This window comes from Emys orbicularis, chromosome 8 (assembly GCF_028017835.1).
Source record: "Emys orbicularis isolate rEmyOrb1 chromosome 8, rEmyOrb1.hap1, whole genome shotgun sequence".
Classification (NCBI taxonomy): Eukaryota; Metazoa; Chordata; order Testudines; family Emydidae; genus Emys; species Emys orbicularis.
In genome coordinates, this window is record NC_088690.1 from 14,083,726 (window position 1) to 14,096,905 (window position 13,180).

A 13,180-nucleotide genomic window follows, 5' to 3' on the forward strand; every position below is an offset into this window, starting at 1 on the left:
TTTCAAGGCTGTTATCTGTATCTCACTGTTAAATCTACTTGGTGATTTTTACATTATTATTTATATTATAGTTAAGGTCAAGAGATCCTAAATTAGAGCAGGGACCCAGTGCACATGACAATGCAAAGAAACAGCCCCTACCCTCAAAGAGCTTAGAGTGTCACAGAAAAATCTTAGAAAAAGGAAATACTCATATCCCATTTCACAGATAGGAACCTGAGGGCCATATCCACAAAGGTATTTAAGATCTGAACTTCGATCTGGCCCATAGAGATAAAATTACTTGCCTAGGATCACACAGGAATTCTGTAGCAAAGCTAGGAAATGAACCTAAATCTCCTGAGCTCCAGACCAATGATGAAACCACAAAACCCATCCCTCCTCTCCATCATCCTGATTTAATCACCATGACCCAAATTCAAACATGGTGCATGGAGTTACACTAAAGATGGAATGTGTCCCTTGCAAGGATAGATTTCTGCAATAGTCAGGTAGGGGAAATGTCTCCCACTAGGAGTTTGGCTCCCTTTCTTCTTGTGAGGCTTTTTCTTTTTATCCTCTTGTATGGGGCTGAAATTTGTTGCACCACTAGGAGGAGTTCCCCTTTTCCCAGGGTGCCATGTTATTTGAGCTGCCTCATTTATACTCTTTTTATAAATCTGCAATACACAATGATTAAAAAACCATCATTATGATTTAGGGGGAGATATTGTCAAATATAGGGGCAAAATAATTGCATTATTTAGGGGTAAAATTAGTGTTCTGAACATTTATAAATGCACAACTACTTATTTTCTTCACCTTTTCTTTAGGAATGGCTTTTTCATGCATTGGTTGATCACACTGTATAATTCGTCAGATTCTAATCTATAACTGGTCATAAAAATATTTTAAGGAATTTTTAACAAAGACATTTGGGATTACTCTGAGAATCTAGCGGACTGACAGTCAGTGTACAAATACTAGGACTTATTTTTTAGATCTGTATCTTTACCAAGTAATTTATCTAACCAGGAAGGAGAATTCATGCAGAGGCAGGTGAAAACTACAGATTTATGCATGGAAAAACCATCCTTAATAAAATATTGTTCCCAGAAAGTTGACAGGTCTCCAGCTTTTCCTATTCACAGGACACCGTTGAATTTTAAGATACTGGATCCTAGTTTTATGTAGTTAAATATCATTTGCAGTATGTATCTATGCTCACAGTATAAGAGTTTAATGAACTTAATTTAAGCGAGAAGACATGACAGGGTGTATGCATGGCTTGGTTATTATTTGCATCCAGTGGGCATACTGTCAAGAACAAGGCCAAAGGCTTCAGCAACCCAAAAACTACATCATGACTCCATAATGTCTAGGTATTACTATCTTTATCGGGCTCTTTTGTTGTGTTAATAGAAAGTTAAAAGAGGCATGGCCCACAGTGGGGCTCTATTGGAAGCCAAAGTCATGTCAGGGCAAGTAGGGTGCATTGAGAGTTTTTCAAAATGTAGTATATTATAGGTAGGGTTACCTGAGTAAAATAAAAATAAGTATTTTCACAAATTAACATAGTGAGGTTTTCCATCTGTTATTTATGGGGCTACGTTATTCGTTCTTTGCAAGTACACAGGCAACCGTCAGGTTATCCATGACAATGTCTGCCAAATAGGAAGTCTTACAAAGTTTAGCATAAAGAGTATTCCTCTGAAAACTCATGCCAGATGTGACTCTTTGTTAGTCAATATCCAGTCATCCAATCGAGAAACAGACATAACTGAAGACATAAGTCATCAACAGCGCACTGTGACTTATGAGTAGTCGAACTGAGCAGTTTGTAGACCTCACGTTGACCAAAATTTGTTCATGTATGAATAATGAATGCCTTTGTAGAAATTAGGATTCATCTATCAACAGGAAAAGGGGCCAAATTCACCTGGTAATTTACTCCCCATGAATAATTTGACCAGCTTTAGTTCTAGAATAACTGAAAGATCCATGACAATAGAAAATAAAAGGGGTCTCACTCTACTGCTTCTTCCCATCCTTTGTTTTCGGTGACTCCTCATTACTATTACAGAGAATTACTGATACCCGTTATTTCAGTTATATCACCAGCTCATAACCAGTTACAGTTTCACTCATGTTAATGCACAGCTTGCTAGGAAGGTAGCAGCAGCCCTCTGTGTTTTCCTAAATCCAATTTAGAGTCAAAATGTATTTTATTAGCTGCGGACGGAATATTTAAATTCAAAATATTTTTTTTTAAAGTTTCATCTTTTGAAATGGCAATTGGTGATATTCGAGCCACATGTTGGCCACTTGTTTTTGAGGTGCGGGGGGAACTGTATGTATCTTAGTACAAAACTTTCTCTGTTTCTTGAGAAAACAACAATAAAACACCCCTTGCCTTTTATCCACATCTGGCTGAAGCAAAAACAGTGACCCATGGAATTCAAAATTTCATACTTCACTGCTGCAGGCTAGGATCCAGAGGTTATTCTTGCTGTGTTTATGAAAGATCTAGCCCTGTCAGGAGGAGAAGTGCTTATTGAGAAAACACATGGAGTTTCTGTTTCCAGAAATTATGGAATTAGCCAGTGATAAGAGACTTTTTTTTTCCTCAATACCCTCTAGACATTTCATAGGAGTTAATAAGTAATGGCTGTGCTGTTAATTGCAAAACAAGAGTAAACAGTCCAGGCTGGATCTCAGGCATGGAGCGCACTGCCACCAAGACTCAGCAAATTTGTGATTTGGAACAAATGCCTCTCAAAGGGACTGCAAATTCCAAGGAATTCAGTAGACTTAAAAATATGAAGTCTAATATGTGTACTTAATATTGTCTCTTCATTACTAGGAGCTCAGAGCACTCGCCTAACATTTGTGAATCAAGCCTCATAACAGCACTGTGAGGTAGGGCTGTATTCCTTCTCTCCCCACCCCCTCCCCATTTTAAAGATGGGGACACAGAGTTTAAGCAACTTGCCCAAAGAGATGAAGTGAAGGGTAGAGCATGGGATAGAGTCCAGATCTGCTCACTCCCAGTCTTCTGCAGGCGCAAGATCAGCCTTCCCCGTTTTTGAAGACTGCCTATGTAGAAATTACAGATGGATCCATCTGTGGAGTTTGGATTCAGACCCAATTCCATACTTTTAAAAATTCTCAGTTGTCCGGAGACACTATTCAAATTTCATAGGGTTGTAAGGGTCCAAACACTGAGCATAGTGCTTCCTCTCTTTACTATTCCATTGAAGAAAGCCCTGGTAACGTTATCTACTGTCCTGGTGTCTTAAAATTCCCCCTGTCCTACAAGAAAGGTGTGTCTTTTTATACCAGGCACTCAAAGGTATTCAGTGGAATTCACCCTGCACTGCTGGAATTTCCTCTACAAGAGAGGTGGAATTTGAAGACTCCAAGATTTTACTTTGTCCTGAAGCCCTAATGGAAAGCATGGAATTCTGCAGCTGGCTGACACGTTAGCTAGTGAAACTGATTTTCTTCTGGACTGAAGCAAACGCTGCTTGTGGGAAAGAAATTACGAGAAAACAATAAAATATGTGTGGCTTTCAGAGCTCTATCTCGGCTGTATTGACTGTGAAATGGCTGATGAATGGGGGCGTTCAAACAGAATGGACACCACGTTACTAATCGAGCTAAAATTCTTGTGGTCTCATCAGTCCTCAGTGCAATGTGATGGTTACATAAACAATCTGTAACTCAAGTTCTTAATTTGGGGACATTTATGCACTTTGCCCCAGCTGATAGATCATTTTCATGTTATCCTTCGGCAGTCCGAGTCCTCCCTTCCCCCGCACCGAATCCCAGGAATCAAGCTTTGTGCTGGCAATTAAACTTGGTTTTGCCAGGTGCTGAGCACTCTGGCCCTGATCCAGCAAAGCATTTTAAGCATGTGAGTAGTCCCCCTGAAGACATTCCTTTCCCGAAATCAATGGGACATGCTTAAATTTAAACACATGCTCAAGTGCTTTCCTGGATTGGGGCATGAACTGTAATTCACCCCACAGTTCCTGTGAGCAATTCCTCTGCACCTCATCTTTGGGGTCAGTGCCACTGGATGTGTGTAAGTGTAGATCCCATGACCCCACATCTAGCCTTTCCACAACGGCCGATTCTGTGCTCCTCTGTTTGTAATCAGCACAGCAATCCTGTGTGCAGCCCAGGTGGGTGAAGAGTTGTTATGAGGCCCTCGCAGGCAGAGTCACTTCACCTGCCCACAGCCTGGCATTATGATGTTACCATCATTATAATTATTTATGGTAGTAGCCAAAGGCACCCAGCCAATACTGGTTTCCTATTGTGCTAGGGGCTGTACAAACACAGAAGTGAGCTTTCCTAAGCCTTCCTAGGCAGGTAATGTGACAATGCCTTAATCCATTTAACAGGGCGGGAGGAAAACATACTTGTTTTCATTCTCTTCACTGCTGTATTAACTGTTTTGTTTTTAATGATGTTTTTCCTACCAGAATTTCCTCTGCAATTAAATTGGCTCTCTTGGCTGCGTTGTGAAATATTGAGTGTTTGGTGTCGTCTTCTTCTTCCCTCCCCCGCTCCAGTGAGCTGCTTTTGTCCTCTTTAAAGATTCTGTGTTGGCAGCAGCACTTGGAGTGGAAACCAAAAGATCACAATGCATCTCAATTTGCCTTTAACAAATGAAACAGCAAAAAAAAAAAGGTGAAATTTCAGATGTCACGTGTGAGCTGCCTCAAGGAGGATGAGGAGGCGGGGGGCAGGGTATGTCTCAGCCTCTCCGCTGCACTGGCAAGCGGAGGCGACCAGTTAGGAAGGAGGGGATGTATTGTGTCTTTGTATGCGGGTGCTACACACAGGGCAGATCTGGGAGGTTGTGTGTGCTGACTGTGAGGTGCTTTGCACTGTGATCACAGGGCACCCTTATGCCGGGGCTACTGAATCTGAATAACCGCAGTCCCAATGTCTCCAAACTAACCTTTTCTCCATAGTGCCTTACGATGTCCCTGTTCTACACAGAACCAGGGCTCCTGCCAAGCCCCGCTGTGTGCTCGCTCTGTGCTTTGCGCACAGCAGAACTACAGGTCTGTCTCAACTTACACGGGGGTTCCGTTCCACGGTTAGTGCGTAAAGCGAAAACCGCGTATAGCCAAAATTCCATTGAGTTCAATGGCGGGCGAAATTGCCCGCACTACAGGTATAGTATTAAAACTGTTATTTTTCTCTTTTTGTTGTTGTTGTTTTTATTTTTGCCGACCGCGTAAAGTTGAAATTGCGCATGTTAAATGCGCATAAGATGCGACAGACCTGTATTGCCTTTTTGCAGAACTGGGAGCTTTCCACAGCCTCTGTCCCTGAGTGAATTTCACCCTGCACAGAATATATGATGTGTGTGTAGATAGAGTGCAGAAGTTGTGAACTAGATGGATTTCCCCTTTTACTGTAGGACCCCTGTTTCATCACTATGGGTTTGTGCTACTGTGGCAGTAGGTGACAATACCACAAGAAAAGGAGCACTGCCGAGTCGGGAGGGGGGGCATGTATTCGTGATACGGCTTTATGTATATTATTGACGTAATCAAACTTTGGGTAATATGCTCCCCCTCTGTTTTGAGGTGCCCTGGAGAGTTCAGCTGTCCATTGCCTCCCGAAATCACCAAAGCCCCATCCACAACCTCTATGCACCATCTCTGTGGCTTTCTGATGGGGCCATGCCCAGGAGGGATGGGGCAAAAGACAAGGAGCAATGTTTCTCCATAGCACGTTACCCTCAGGGCCAAGAAGAAATCTGTGGGGGTCCCTGCAGTTCTGCATGTGATCCCAACATCTACACAGGTTCCACTTGTTCCCTCACTGTGGTAACCCCAAAACTTCCCCTCTTTCAGGTACATCGACACTATGAGCTTGGGTGTGATTCCCAGCTTATAGAATCATAGCTGTGTAAACATACTTGTGCTAGCTCAAATCGAGTTAGCAAGCTACAAATAATAGTGTAGCCGGGGTAGTGGCGGGCAGCAGGGGCACCATGCTAGCCCCGCTCCCCTGCCCCGAATACAAATCTGCATGAACCACATGGGTACATACGAGGGGCCACTAGCACGTGCCATCATGCTGCTGTAGCTACACTACTGAGGATGACTGGGTAGTAACTTTGTGAGTGGGCTCATGTTTTACTCTCCTGAAGTTTATCCTTTGGAGGGTCAGCATGTAGCTTCCTCTAAGGTAAGCAGATGAGTGTGAAATCAATTTTTGGTTGGTGTGTAAATCATATCCACTCATCTTTAAAGCACAGGAGGGAACTGTACAACTTTAACAATCAAAGGGGAGGGAGTATATATTGGTAGGACCCTTAGAAGCTGCATTCCCTTCTCACTCATCTGTGATTCTGAGAAATATTTGGGTGACAACTTTCTCTGAAGCTTCCCTATAGCCACATGTCATTGGGAAACAAAACAGAACCTCAAACAACAAAGGATTCATGGACCTTACACTTCACAGTATTTAAATTAATGACATGTTAGTTTTCTGTCTGATTTTGGGGCACACTCTGCCCCTTTCTGTAATTCTTAGGCTACATCTACACTACAGCCGGGATCGACGCCCTGAGATCGATCCACCGGCGGTCGATTTAGTGCGGTGGGGGGGCAAACTTTTTGGCCCGAGGGCCACATCTGGGTATGGAAATTGTATGGTGGGCCATGAATGCTCACAAAACTGGGATTGGGGTGCATGAGGGGATGAGTGCTCTGACTGGGAGTGCAGGCTCTGGGGTGGGGCCGTGGATGAGGGATTTGGGGTGTAGGAGGGTGCTCCATGCTGGGACCAAGGGGTACGGAGGGTGGGAGGGGGATCAGGGCTGGTGCAGGGGGTTGGGGCATACGGGGGGGGTGAGGGCTCTGACTGGAGGTGCGGGCTGTGGGGTGGGGGTCAGGGGTGCAGGTTCTGTGCAGCGCTTACCTCAAGCAGCTCCTGGAAGCAGTGGCATGTCCCCCTCCAGCTCTTATGTGGAGGTGTGGGCAGGCGACTCTGAGCGCTGCCCCGTCCACAGGCACCACCCCTGCAGCTCCCATTAGTCGCAGTTCCTAGCCAATGGAAGCTGCGGGGGGTGGCGCTTGGGGTGGGGGCAGTGCGTGGAGCCACTTGGCTGCCCCTAAGCGTAGGAGCCAGAGGGGGGACAAGCTGCTGCTTCCAGGAGCCTCGGCACACGCGCACGGAGCGGCCTCCGACCCCGCTCCCCAGCTGGGCGTGGAAGCAGGGCAAGCCCCAGATTCCACTCCCCAGCGGGAGCTCGAGGGCTGGATTAAACTGGCTAGGGGGCCAGATGTGGCCTGCGGGCCACAGTTTGCCCACCCCTGATTTAGCGGGTCTAGTGAAGACCCACTAAATCAACAGCAAATCGCTCTCCAGTCAACCCCTGTACTCTACCTCCGACGAGAAGAGTAAGGTAAGTCGACAGGAGAGTTTCTCCCATCAACCCCCCCCCCCCCCCCCCCATGGTGTAGACCCTGCAGTAACTTGACCTATGGTACGTCAACTCCAGCTATGTTATTCACGTAGCTGGAGTTGCGTAGCGTAGGTCGACTTACCTGTGTTTCTAAGGTAGTGTAGACATAGCCTTAGAAACACAGTTTGAAGAGTGATGAAATTGGTCCATTCATGGGAAATGATGATTCTTCTTTCTGGCCCTGATTCAAGTCAAGTATAAAAGTATAATTAGGCAGGCCAAAAAAGAATTTGAAGAGAAACTAGCAAAAGACACAAAAACAAAAAGCAAATTTTAAGTACGTAAGAAGCAGGAAGCCTGCCAAACAATCAGTGGTGCCACTGGACCATCAAAGTGCTAAAAGAGCATTCAAGGAAGACAAGGCTGTTACAAAGAAGCTAAATGAATTATCTGCATCAGTCTGCACTGCAGAGGTTGTGGGGGAGATTCCCACACCTGAGCCATTCTTTTTAGGGACAAATCTGAGGAACTGTCCCAGACTGAGGCATCAATAGAGGAGGTTTTGGACCAAACTGATAAATTAAACAATAGTAAGTCACCAGGACCAGATGGTTTTCACCCAAGAGTTCTGAAGGACACTGATATTTTTAAAAGGTTTCAGAGGTGATCTTGGAAATTACAGGCTGGTAAACCTAACTTCAGTACCAGGCAAATTGCTTGAAACTATAGTAAAGAACAGAATTATCAGACACATAGATGAAGATAATTTGTTGGGGAAGAGTCAACATGCCTTTCGTAAAGGGAAATCATGCTTCACCAATCTATTAGAATTCTTTGATGGGGTCAACAAACATGCAGACAAGAGTGATCCAGTGGATATAGTGTACTTGGACTTTAGGAACCATTAGGAAAGGGATAGCTACTAAGACCGAAAATATCATAATGCCACTATATAAATCCATTGTATGCCCACACCTAGAATATTGTGGGCAGTTCTGGCTGTCCCATCTCAAAAAAGATATATTAGAATTGGAGAACGTACAGAAAAGGACAACAAAAATGATTAGGGTTATAGAACAGCTTCTGTATGAGGAGAGATTAAAAAGACAGGACTGTTCAATTTAGAAAAGAGAAATCTAATTATAGAGGTCAATAAAATAATTAATGGTGTGAAGAAAGTTAATAACGAAGTGTTATGTACCCCGCCACATAACACAAGAACTAGGAGTCACCCAATGAAATTAATAGGCAACAGGTTTAAAACAAACAAAACAAGATCAGCCATACTGGGTCAGACCAAAGGTCCATCTAGCTCAGTATCCTGTCTTCTGACAGTGGCCAATGCCAGGAGCCCCAGAGGGAATGAACAGAACAGGTAATCATCAAGTGAACCTTTCTCTATCGCTGATTCCCAGTGTGACGGGTTGGATCACAGAAACCCCCTTGGGGCTGCCAACTGATGTGCCAAGACTACTTCTGTCCCTGCCTTCCCTGCCAGCTTGGGACTCAGAACCCTTGTCAAAGGCTTTCTGAAAATCTAAATACACTATATCCACTGGATCTCTTTTGTCCGCATGCTTGTTGACCCCCTCAAAGAATTCTAGTAGATTGGTGAGGCAAGATTTCCCTTTACAAAAACCATGTTGACTTCTCCCCAACAAATTATGTTTATCTATGTATCTGACAATTTTGTTCTTTACTGTAGTTTTAACCAGTTTGCCTGGTACTAAAGTCAGGCTTACTGGCCTGTAATTGACGGGGTCACCTCCGGAGCCCTTTTTAAAAATTGGCGTCACATTAGCTATCCTCCAGTCATTTGGAACAGAAGCTGATTCAAATGATAGGTTACAGACTACAGTTAGTAGTCGTGCAATTTCACATTTGAGTTCCTTCAGAACTCTTGGGTGAAAACCATCTGGTCCTGGTGACTTATTACTGTTTAGTTTATCAATTTGTTCCAAAACCTACTCTAATGACACCTCAATTTAGGACAGTTCCTCAGATTTGTCACCTAAAAAGAACATCTCAGGTTTGGGAATCTCCCTCAGATCCTCAGCTGTGAAGACCGATGCAAAGAATTTATTTAGTTTTTCCATAATTGCCTTATTGGCCTTGAGTGCTCCTTTAGCTTCTCGATCATCCAGTGGCCCCACTGGTTGTTTAGCAGGCTTTCTGCTTCTGATGTACTTAAAAAAAAATTGCTATTACTTTTTGAGTCTTTGGCTAGCTGTTCTTCAAATTATTTTTTGGCCTTCCTAATTTTATTTTTACACTTCATTTGCCAGAGTTTATGCTCCTTTCTATTTTCCTCACTAGGATTTAACTTCCACTTTTTAAAGGATGCCTTTTGTACTTCTTCACACAATGCAAGGTCAATCTGTGCAGTTTGTTGCCAAGGGATGTTGTGAAGGCCAAAAGTACAACTGCATTCAAAAAAGAATTAGATGAGTTCATGGAGGATAGGTCCATCAATGACTATTAGCTAAAATGGCCAGAGACACATACTATGGGTGTCCCTAAACCTCTGAGTGTTAGAAGCTGGGACTGGACAACAGAGGATGGATCCCTTGATAAATGCCTTGTTCTGTTCTCTCCCTCTGAAACATCTGGCACTGGCCACTGTTGGAAGAAAGGATACTGGGCTAGATGGACCATTGGCCTGACCCAGTATGACCATTCTTATGTTCTTATTCAGGATAGAACCCTTAAAATTAAGCACATGTTTAAGTACTTTCCTTAATAAGGATAGACTAAAGCACACGTATAAGTGCCTAGATATTATGGTGATGGTTGCATTAAAAGTAGAGCCCTGCATGGATACAAATTTATACCCGTAGATTTGGATAGCCGCAGATATAAAACGGTATCCGTGGAACCACGGGGCTATCCCAGGAACCGCAGCGGTGAAAGGAGCAGAATGTGGGGTGGCCGCTCCCAAGAGCCAGCGCCCCATGCTGGCAGTTCCTCCGGTGCGGCTATACCGGTCCCAGCCCCGCCCCCAGCCCTGTCCTCCGGTGCAACTGTACAGACTCCAGACAGGAGACGCAGCCACACAGACAGCTCCTTTCTCTGCTGCGGTTCCCGGGAGAGCCCTGCGGTTCCGCAGATACCGATTTATATCCGTGGATATCCGCATCTGTGGGTATACATTTTTATCCGTGCAGGTCTCTAATTAAAAGAAAAAATAGAATAGATAGACTGTAAGTCTTTGACGCAGGGACTGTGTTTTTGTGTGTGTGTCTAGTGCCTAGAATATTGTGGGCTCTGCTGTAATACAAATAATAATGGATTCAATTGGTAGTCTAATAATGAAACAAAATATATTTTCAATATATAGTTTAATGTGCCACTGTTATTAGGTGAAGGAATTTCTGTGTAATAAACTCCCTATGTTTTTTTACACTGAGTTCAGTAATATTCTATATTGTCCCAGTCATATAGAGACCATAGTCATACTATTTCTTCCCATTTGGAATGCCTAAGAGTTAACCCAGACAGGGGCAGCTCTATGTATTTTGCCGCCCAAGCACGGCAGTGAGGCAGCCTTCGGCGGCATGCCTGCGGGAGGTCCTCTGGTCATGCGGATTCGGTGGCAGGCCTGCGGGAGGTCCGCCGGTCCCGCGCATTCGGCGTAACCGCCGCCCGAATTGCCACCCTCACGGCGACCGGCAGGCCACCCCCCATGGCTTGCCGCCCCACGCACGCGCTTAGTGCGCTGGTGCCTGGAGCCGCCCCTGAACCCAGAAGGAAGGCAGAACATAGAGATGACACCAGCTGCATGCAGATAAATATTGCTTCCTTTCCAACGCAATCACATTTGGTTGGTATCAATATCACTTTGATCCTTTGTCATTCCCAACATTGCATTCCGACTGGTTGACATCCACGTTAGCTGGATGTGAATCCCATTAAGAATAAATTCAGATTTTCAAAAGAAAATGAACTTGTATGTGGTTGGAAAACAATTTATTCCCAGTTTGCTTTTTTTCCTGGGAAAATCACCCAGCTGTCGTCCACATTCCTTTCAAGATCATTTGGATCATTTGGGTTGTGAAATATATTTTAATAAGGGGTTTTAAAACAATGGATTAAATGCTTCTCTCCCACATGAAAGAAAAGGAAACATAAGAGGGAAAATGACTCATCAGCTTCTGCAACCTTCATCATTACCACTTGATCATCCCTTAACGGGAAGAATTTGTGGCTGCCCAGACAGGGAAACCCTACAGAGTCTCAGGATCCATGGATATAGCATATCACAAACCAACAGATCCTTGGAAAAGCCTAAGAAAGATTTTATCCATATAGCTAGTGTTGCTATATAAAGTTGCGGACATCATATTATCATGTTTAGTCTTGCTTTTGAGGGCTATATCCTGTAGGTAGTGGCAGTGCACCTAAAAATTTATTCAAGTCGAAGAGACACTCAGGCAATGAGCAAAATTTTCCAGCCTAAAAAGAACCGCATCACAATTAATGGCATTTCTTCCAGTGTCTATCTACTTATATATTCAATTAAAGAGAACGTCTGAGATTATCTGTAATAGCACCATCTGGTGATTCCCAAAGTCTCACTAGGGAGGCCAGCCTTCCTGTTTGTCTAAGGTGGGAGAAGACGCCACAGAGGAGAAGTTACAAATGTGGGAGTAACATTAATTTCTATGTGGACTTAAACCTAGAAATCTACATTGATGACGATGGAGTCTCCCTGGCTTTACTCACCACCCGTATCTGCTCCCAAAACTCCAAGATGCCATGCAATATTCATAGACGCATTTCCATAAGCTTGCAAGGAGGGTGCAGCATACTGTGTAGTGATCAGCTTTCCCGAGTGTCAGGCTCTTTAATACCATTTTTCCCACTTCTTTGATCCCTTCCATGCCATGCAAAAATGATGAGGACCTGGCCCTTGGTTTGATGCTCAAGAGGCACTGCTGACCATTCTTTGCACCTTGTCATCTATCACATTTCATGGAAGGCTGAATGATGTCAATAAGGTTGCTAGTCTTTCAGTCTGAGGTTTGTTAAAAATAAATACATTCACAGATCTGGCTTTGGAGATATTAACAAATGCAGTTAAAGTCAGCCACAAAATGTGTGCATTTGTCCATACAGTCAAAATACAAAAAGCAATGCCAAAATCACACTCACTGTCCCCAGGCAAAGTCAAAGCACAACAGGTATCTAAATTTCAACACTTGCCAATTGTTTCAAGGCTAAATATGTACCTCATAACTAGAGTATGGGCAAAAGTAGGATGGTTTTGGATTCTCATCAGCTGGGTTTTGGTTTTTAAGACCAAAACCATGGATATTTCCAGTTAAATAAGTGCAAAGTAACTAATTATTGTTGTTATTTTTGTCACAACAAATAATACATTAATAAAAAGAATGTATTTGTACATATGTCCAGAATCTAAGCAGTTAATCACCTCAGTCTCAGCTCATTGACTAAACTGGAATCTGTGTGACTTGCTGTTTTCCTACTGTCTGTAAATAGACAGAATATGATACATTGTTACAATTAATGTTCTATTATACACATGTGTTTAATGACTACGGCAACACAGCAATTTGGAATTATACTCTCCTTTTCGGCTGGGATTTTCAAATGCATATAAAGGATTTAGTACACAAAACCTTGTGTCTAACTCCCTGAGGCATCTTTGAAAACCCCAGCCTGAATCTCTAAACACCTTTGAATTTTCTTTCTCTGTTTAAATAGAAGTTAAGCATTTGTTAAGGAACTCGAAATGCTTCTCCA